Consider the following 9,081-nt stretch of genomic DNA (forward strand, 5'->3'; position numbering starts at 1 on the left):
GCTGGCCTGGATGAAACGGGACAGAGGTTGTCTAAGCAAGATGTTAGAGTGGAGCAAAGAGTGTCAGTAGCACTGTTAGTGTCCAGTGCTGAGAACTGAGCAGGTGGAGGGAGTGAGGATGAAACCATAGTGGATAGACTGGAGGGAGAGAGTGAGCGTAGATTACGCCGAAAGGTGATCTGCGGAGGAGTGTGTGTTGTGTCCGGAGTCAGTATGAGGTTAAGAGTGATGAGAAAGTGATCTGAGGTGTGCAGTGGAGTAACTAAAGTGTTGTCTGTGGAGCAGCAGCGTGTGTAGATCAGGTCCAGATGGTTACCTGATTTGTGAGTAGCTGTAGTAGATACTCGCTTAAGGTCAAATGAGGTCAGAAGAGTGGTGAAGTCAGCAGCCTGGGGTTTATCAAAGTGGATGTTGAAGTCACCAAGCAGTACCAGAGGAGTGCCATCCTCAGGGAAGTGAGAGAGTAAAATATCCAACTCCTCCAAGAAGTTACCCAGTTGACCTGGAGGGCGATAAATAACTACAACATGGATTTTAGCAGGATGAGTGATAGTGATTGAGTGTGATTCAAATGAGTAGTTGCCAGATAGAGAAGGAATGGGCTCAAATTTCCAATCATTTGAGATGAGCAAACCAGTACCTCCACCCCTCCCAATCGGGCGTGGGGTGTGTGAAAAAGTGAAATTATTTGAGAGGGCCGCAGGAGTGGCAGTGTCTTCTGGTTTGATCCAGGTTTCAGTTAGAGCCATGAGACTGAGACATGAATGAGCGGAAATAGATGGAATTAAGTCTGCTTTGTTTACAGCAGACTGGCAATTCCACAGACCAATTGGAATGGACATTAATGTAGCAGAGGAAATAGGTACACTTTGCAGATTATTCGGATTGCGTCGCCTAGAATGTAACGAGCGTGACTTACGGGTGTATGTGATAATGGTAGCAATTTGGAAGCACATAGTGAATAGGGGTTAGAGAAATAAACAGATGAAAACACAAAGTGGACAAAGTAGGAGGAAAGCTATACTCAAATGCCTTGTCGTGTCCTTGCTCGAGTGGAGTCGCGCAGAGTAGAGTCGATGGTCTTTACACTCTTCGGTCTTCACACGAGGAGGCTGAAAGCTCCCGCTGATGCTTCCGCACCAGCGTTCACGAGCGTATTAAATAGATGCTAATCACTACACTCAGACCAGGTGAGGACACCTTTGTAATTCGCTCAGACAATCAAGGTAACAGCCTGTCAATGGCTCAGCTCCAAAACGAAACTATCACTTACTCGTGCGAATATCCAGAAATAATATTTGAGTGCCGACGGCTAAAACAGCACTGGTTTTAATTCAAATACAATTATCTTAGCCAGTAAAATTATAAATCCAAAAATAACTACAGAATCGAAATATATCCACTTGATAGAGTGTACTATGCTGAGCAAATCCAGCAAACTGAGCAATTTGAAAAAACACACACGGCTTCAATGCGTTCCTTCACTCTCTGTGCGCTTCTCCTGCAGTTGCAGTTGTATCAGTTGTATCAAGCAGTTGTATAAAGCAGTTGTATCAAGGCGGGTTGCAAGTCCGTGCGGTTAGTGTAAACTAGTGGCAAAGTCTCGGACAGAATGCTACCAGCGTGCAGCGATCCTGAGTCACTTGTGATTGGCTAATAGTCCAGGTGAAGCGAGGCGTCTTCTAGTAGGAGGGAGAGAGAGAGTCACAGTAAAGTGTTTGATGCTTAGCGGCCACAAGGGGGCCTTTTTTACAGTTGTTGTCTCCCTCAAAACGTATAAATCCATGTGAATAGCTGTTAAATTACTGTAACTTTACTGTAGATGATGATGATGTCATTTAGCATACAGTTCTCTGAAGGACGATAGTAATGAGGTGCTACTTCAGCTAACATCTGCTAGCAGTTTAATACTTAGCTACGTTCACTGCATGAAAAGTGGGATTTTTGTCAGTATGTGGCACTGCAGATTGCCGTGAAACTTCAGGTTTACGACTGTGCACGGCAATTTGCAGGCAACACCGAAAACTGCCGTAAATTGTCGTAAATTGACGTGGGCCTTGCTTGGCAGTTGTCCCCCCATCACCCCCCCTCCCCTTAATTCTAGGAGTCTGTAATATCTGTAATACTGGGGCTTTATTAATGCTGTTCATTGATTCGAGTAAATGTTTTGACATTTGAGTATAAAGTGTTTTAATTCTATAAAATATGGTGTAAAACCGCCAAAGTGCTGCCCTCTTAAGGTTGAACGGTGGCTACTGCAGTTGAATTTTCCTATTGGACGTTGTGGTACATCGTGACGTAGGATGGTACCTCCAACGGCTCACTATCCGCGCCCCTGGCACGAGCTCACCACGCCCTCAGAAATGTTTCCCCCAATCACAGGATGAGAACGGCTTCACTCCAGTATGAACTGTCATATTACATGAAGTGGAAACATTATGAATGAAACTCACTTGACACATGCTTTAACATTGTATTGAAGAAAATACGGTTAAATAATGAAGTTGTCAGTACACGTCAGGCTTTTCTTGCGATTTTATTGCCGCCCGTCTTGTGTACAGATAATTTTCATACATGAGACGCGCTTTCAAACCCTGACACGCAAGTGGTTGCCGTGGACGCAGATAGATTAGGTCGGTTCTCTTGCGCGGCTGCTTCACTAGCATCGTCTGCATCGGGAGTTAACGCAGTTTGAGCAGCGGCTCGCATTGATAGGCTCCGGGTTTGTGTCTGTTACAGACAATCCACCCTCCTCCACTTCAGGTGAAGGTAGGCGAAATGACCGCTCTGTTGCAAAGCTGGAGTCACTCCAGTCATTCTCCATCTTTGCGACTCGCGAGTCTGACAGCTGTCAATCAACCCGTCCCTGAGGGTCTCAGGTGCACGCCCTCCGCTCAGCCCCGCCCTCGGTTTGTCCCCTCTGTGTCCGCCGGGCTCTGCCCACTTTTCCAGCATTTTTTGAAAATTGCCAGTGGGTGGAGTTAAGCTCTGAGCAGGGGTTTAGTTACCCTTTAACATGTAAATGAACATTCTGTGAGCTACACAAATGCAAATCAGAGTAGCAGCAGGGGGAGTTTTATCTAGGTTCTGAATTTTTAATTAGTTTTATTTTTAACTAAAATATTTTAAGTTAAATGTACTCGTTTTAGTTCACGTTACTAAATTTTTAGGGCAACCAGTTTGCTCCAATTTTTTAAGTAGATTCAACTTGTCCGGGCTCACAGAGTAGATTAATTACTCTGTATGTCATTAGCAATAACCAATGTTATGTAAAAAAATAAAACAAAATAAAAAGTTACGGTGTTATGCCTATATGTAATTGAAGCACTTTTGCCACACCCATTAACTTAAATAAAGTGAAAATAAATATAATAGGTTTTTCTGGAGCTGGTGGTCTGAAACCTCAATGAGGTTGAAGAATATAGGGATAAATTCAGCCCCTCTGTGGACTGATTTCCGGACTCTTGTGATTCTCTATCTCTCTCTCTCTCACACACACACACACACACACACACACACACACACACACACACACACACACACACACACACACACACACACACACACACACACACACACACACACACACACACACACACACACACACACACACACACACACACACACACACACAATCACACGCACTCACACACACACACACACACACACACACACACACACACACACACACACACACACACACACACACACACACACACACACACACACACACACACATCCAAAATACATCAACATTTTTTTTATTTTATTCACCTCTTAACATTGTTTTGTTTAATTTTCTTGTTAATTTAATACATTTCTTAAAATCAGTTTGTTGTTAGTCTCCCTTCTTTGTAAACTGTCATAAACTGACTATATCAAGACAATCAATCCTAATCCCATCAAATTTGTGAGCGAGAACTGTAGTCTGTACATGCATGTGGTACTAAATACATTTTCCATTCTGTCCAGGAAAATGTATTAATACAGAGTTTTTTCATTAATTCTGGAAAACATCCTTATAACAATGACCTCGCATGTGATTGGAGGAGCCCGACGAGCTTCTCGCCCTCGCCCAATCACGTGCGAGGTCATGGCCATGACGCGTACAAAACTTGAAGACGAGCTTTAAACAGACGTGTTTTGGACTCTTTTTAAAAAAAATACATTTCCTGTGTTTTTGCTGCTTTGCTTTTTCGTGATCAACAACGACAGGACGCCATTTCGCCTTTAGCTCCCCTTCAACTCCTCTGCATGGACGCGGCCAACTGCACGCGGCCAACTTTTTCGACTAATTTTCAGCTGTCTGGCGTCTTCACAACTCTGAGGCAAACTCCAGGCGCTATGAACCAGAGCATGGGTAAAGTAGATTAGATTAGATTCAACTTTATTGTCATTACACAAGTACAAGGCAACGAAATGCAGTTTAGGTCTAACCAGAAGTGCAATAGCAGCAAGTGCAGGATATACAATGGATGCGTAAGTGCAGGACATGGATATGTACTGAATATGTATAAATATGTATAAATAGAGAGACGTTATTACTATAAACAGAACTGAATTTACAGGTGAATATGTACAGTGAATAAATATACAGATGGCTATTACTATAAACAGAATTTACAGGTGAATATGTACTATGAATACAATATACAGATGGCTATTACTATAAACAGAATTTTACAGATAGAGGTATACAATAATATGCTAGGCTAAAATGAGGAATATGGCAGTGGATTAGGGTAGTGCAATAAATTATGGACAGAGCTATCCGGAAAAAAAAAAGTGTAAAGTGCAGTGGAAAGTGGTTGCATATTACAGTTAGAAGTACAGTGCAAAATGCAAATGTAAACATTGTTACTGTAAATACAGTCGGCAGTGCAAATGAGCATAATCCAGTTAAGATATGGCAGTGCAAGATGCATATGTAAACAGTTGTTACTGTGATAAACAGTCGGTAGTGCAAATAACAAAGTGAAGGCAGATGTGAGGTAGGAGAGTTATCAGTTTATGAGGGAAGTGGATCAGCGGGGGTTTGAGTTCAATAAAGAGACAGCTCTGGGGAAAAAACTGTTCTTTAGTCTGCTGGTCCTGGTCCGGTGGATCCTGAAACGCCTGCCGGAGGGCAGGAGAGAAAACAGTCTGTGGGCTGGGTGAGAGGAGTCCTTGAGGATGCTGCGAGCTCGATGCAGACAGCGTTTCCTCTGGATGTGCTCGATGGCAGGCAGTGGAGTCCCTGTGATGCGCTGGGCAGTTTTCACCACCCGCTGCAGTGCCTTGCGCTCCGCAACAGAGCAGCTCCCATACCATACTGCCACACAGTTGGTAACGTTACGATTTAAAGAATATGCTTTTATTCAGCTGTATAAGGAAATGGATGCGTTAATAGATCCGAGCTTAAAACTGCACATTTTGTTTTCACAGACTATCCTCGCCTCATAACGAAGCCGTGACCTCTTATCTGCTTGGAGCGATTTCCGCGAGTCCAGATTTAACCGCTGATCACGACGACATTGTGTGTAAGTATAACTTCTAATGTTTTTCTCATTCCTTGTTTAATTTTACCGTGACTGTTTTTATTCTAGTTTTTCTCAATTGCTAAAACACTAAACCCTATTGTCTGAACCAACTGCTCAATTGCCTGAACCCACTGATTGAATCAATCACTCTTTTGGCAAAACAATAAGCACTTTTCACCTGTTTAGCAGAGCATACGAGCGGAGTGGAGCGGTGAGAATCTCCGCTCATCGCTCACAGAACTGTTCATCCCTCCGCTCCCCCGCTCAAAGCTACATCAGGCCGCTCCGCTCATTATCGCTCAGCGCTCAACGCAGTTTGCTTCGCGCTCCACTCAAAAGCCCCCCCCCCCCCCCCCCCCCCCGCTCCAAAAAAGGAAAAAAATCTACATGTCATGTAAATCACTTTTAGCTTAGACCACAGCCTTACCTCCTAAAGAACTGAGCAACAACAACATTTTTCAAATAGAAATGTTTTATTTCAAATGACAAATTAGGCTAGTCACAAAAAGTCCTGTAAAATTAAACGAATAAATGGGCCGAATAATATAAATAAAAATGATATAAACAAAAATATACATAAAAGTTTTAACAGTAAATGAACTATTAGGCCAAAATTCTGAAAACTGAACTTTTGCGCAGAGTGCAAAAGAAAAAAAAATTGCTTTCCTATCTACAGTTCTTTTGAGTTCACCTTCAAGAACACAAGTTTGGACAATGTCTGAGGCTTCAGACTCATGCGGTGGTTTCTTGAGAGCAGGCCAGCAGCGGAGAAAACCCTCTCTGCGCTCGCCGACCCGCTTGGGATGCTGAACACAATGCAAGCCACTTTAGACAGGCGGGGAAAAGACGTTGAGCTTTCTTTCCAAAATCGAATGACATCTGCGTCCGGGTTCTGTCTCGGGGATGAGAGGTAATTTTCAACTTCACCTTTGGTGTCTCCAGCAATGCGTTGCTGCTCGCTGAAGTGTGACCCGAACAGGCGAGCTCTTTTTGGTTCAGGCTCGGGATTAAGGTCAGCGGCGGGTGGTGCGTCGTTCTCGGATGTCCCGGGACCGTTAATTTCCTCCGCTTCTTTTATGAGGAGTTCACGGATCTCCCCGAGTTTGTTGCATGCAGACTCATCTCGGATTATCCATTCTGTCTTGAAACGGGGATCTAACACTGATGCTAAAATGAGATGTTTATCAGTATAGTATATTCCATAGCGAGTTGACACGTTGTTTGCCAGTGTTTCTGCAAAAGCCGCGATGCCCATTGGAAGTGCAGCGTGAGTGTCATCGGTGAGCAGGGATTTTATTTCTGTGACGGCAGGGAGGATCATCCCCAGGTTCCCCAGCTCCTTCTGCATTTTGTCTGTGAGGTCTGCCAGAGGTGTCAGCACACTGACAAGGTGTGTCAGCTGGCGTACTTGATTCAGGGGGATGTTAGCAACATTAGACTAGAGTTTGTTTTGCCATAACGGGTCTTTTTGGAACAACCGGATGACCGACTGAATCATCCGAAGCTGGCTGCTCCATCGAGTGGCGCAGGCATTTGTGGGGCGGACCCCTAATTGGTCTGTTTCCTCTGTGTTCAGGGTGCTCTTGCGTACACTTTTCACCAGCTTGCCGACTTTCACTAACAGCCTATTAATGTTGTCGTGCTCGTTAACGGCATCTTTGATCGCTAGCTGAAGCATGTGAATGGGGCATCTCAGATGTAAATTTGACACAGTAAAGTACTGATTTATCATAGTTTCTACATTAGTTGTTATCACTTCCACACTGACTTGCGAGGGCACCGGTGGTTCCTCATCATCCTCTTCGTGTTCAGTGCTGCTGCTGGCATCCGCGGTCACTTCACCCTCCGCTTCCTCTTCAGTGCCAGGGAGGAGGTTAAGCGCCTTGATCATGTTGCTGGCACTGTCAGTAACGACACAAATCACACGTCGTTGCACGTTCCAAAATTTCAGTACACTTTCATACTTTTGATAAATACGATCTGCGGTGTGGTGCCCTTGTATGTGCTCACAGCCCAACAAAACCGTGTGCCCCCGGAACATCCCATCAATGAAACTGGCCACGATGCCAAGGAAGCTGTGCCCTCTTCTACTGGTCCAAATGTCCGCTGACAGAACGAGCCCATCACCATTTTGCAGTAGGTCTTGCAGTTTGGCTTCCATCTCTTCCAGAGCATGTGGCATGAGCGTGTCGCGTACGGTATTACAGCATGGAGGTGTGTAGCCCGGTTGAGCTGCGCTGGCGAAAAGTTGCATCCCTTCGCGTTCTCCTTTACTCAGCGGTTCATAGTCCATGTAAATCATTTAAAAAAATGCTACATCCAGCTCTCTTTTTCTCTCCCTTGTTATGTTTGGGCCTTTGCGTGCAGTGAAGAAACTTTTGAATTCCTCAACAGTTTTCTCCTGTTGCTGCTGTTCCTCCTCTCGCTCTATCAAATACAAATTCACGGACGACATAAATTAAATAAAACGAACCATTAGGCCTACTTGAATGACAAAACAAATCTGTTTGAATATTACGCTATATTTAATTTACACTTTGTTACAAGTTCAATTTGCTAACCTTTTGCTTTATTCCGTGCGTGTTCACGTAGCACACTTTCATGCTTTCGGGAGATGTGCCTTTTTAGATTCCAAAAGGAATCTTTACTTACTGAAACGATGTCTCCACATTCGTTTTCTTGTACCCCATTATCACTGTTAGTTCGTTTTTTAATAGTACACCTGTACGATTTCTCGTTTTCTTTTTTGAAGTACATTTTGAACTCCATTATGAGCAGTAATGTGAGCCGAGGTTTGAATGAAAATAGTCTGTTGATGACAGTGCAAGACAGATGGATTCTGGGTCAGGCTTGACTGAGCATGCTTCAGACTCGTGGTGTGAGCGGAGCGAAATTGGAGCGGGAAACCAACGCTCTGTCCTTTTAAAAATGTCGCTCTGCGCTCTGTCCAAAACCCGCCCGCTCGCGCTCCACTCCGCTCACATGCTCTGCTGTTTAGACACAACTTGCCAACACATTTTCATTGTGATGCACCCGTGCTGCATAATGGTGGGCACAGGTGACAAAAGTCAAACACAATTAAAGCACAGATGTCACCACTTGAACACAACAACTCAAAATGTATCACACTTGTGGCTAATGATGTGAGGGAACATATACAGTAAGCCAGTTCAGAGAGCACTGGTTTGTGAGGCCCTACAATGGATAGAAATCTGAAAGGAAGAGTTTGTGTGAGAGGAGGTCAAGGAGGTTGCGGTGGTCGAGGTGGTCAGCGAAAACAAAGAACAGTAATATCTGATGAAATCAGAGCTACTGTGATTGACCATGTTCTTGTCCATGGTATGAGCATGAGGGAGGCTGGACAAAGGGTACAACCAAACATCAGTAGATTCACTGTGTCCACCATAATCCAGAGATTTAGAGAAGAGAACAGGTAATTAACTCTTTTTGACATTATAGTACAATATGTAAATGTTGACAGCAATTACTGTATGACATACTATATACTGTACCACAGTGTACTGTAATTAAATATATGTTTCAGTACATCACTGTACCATAT

The sequence above is a fragment of the Gobio gobio genome, assembly GCF_949357685.1.
Source record: "Gobio gobio genome assembly, chromosome: 4".
NCBI classification, from domain to species: domain Eukaryota; kingdom Metazoa; phylum Chordata; class Actinopteri; order Cypriniformes; family Gobionidae; genus Gobio; species Gobio gobio.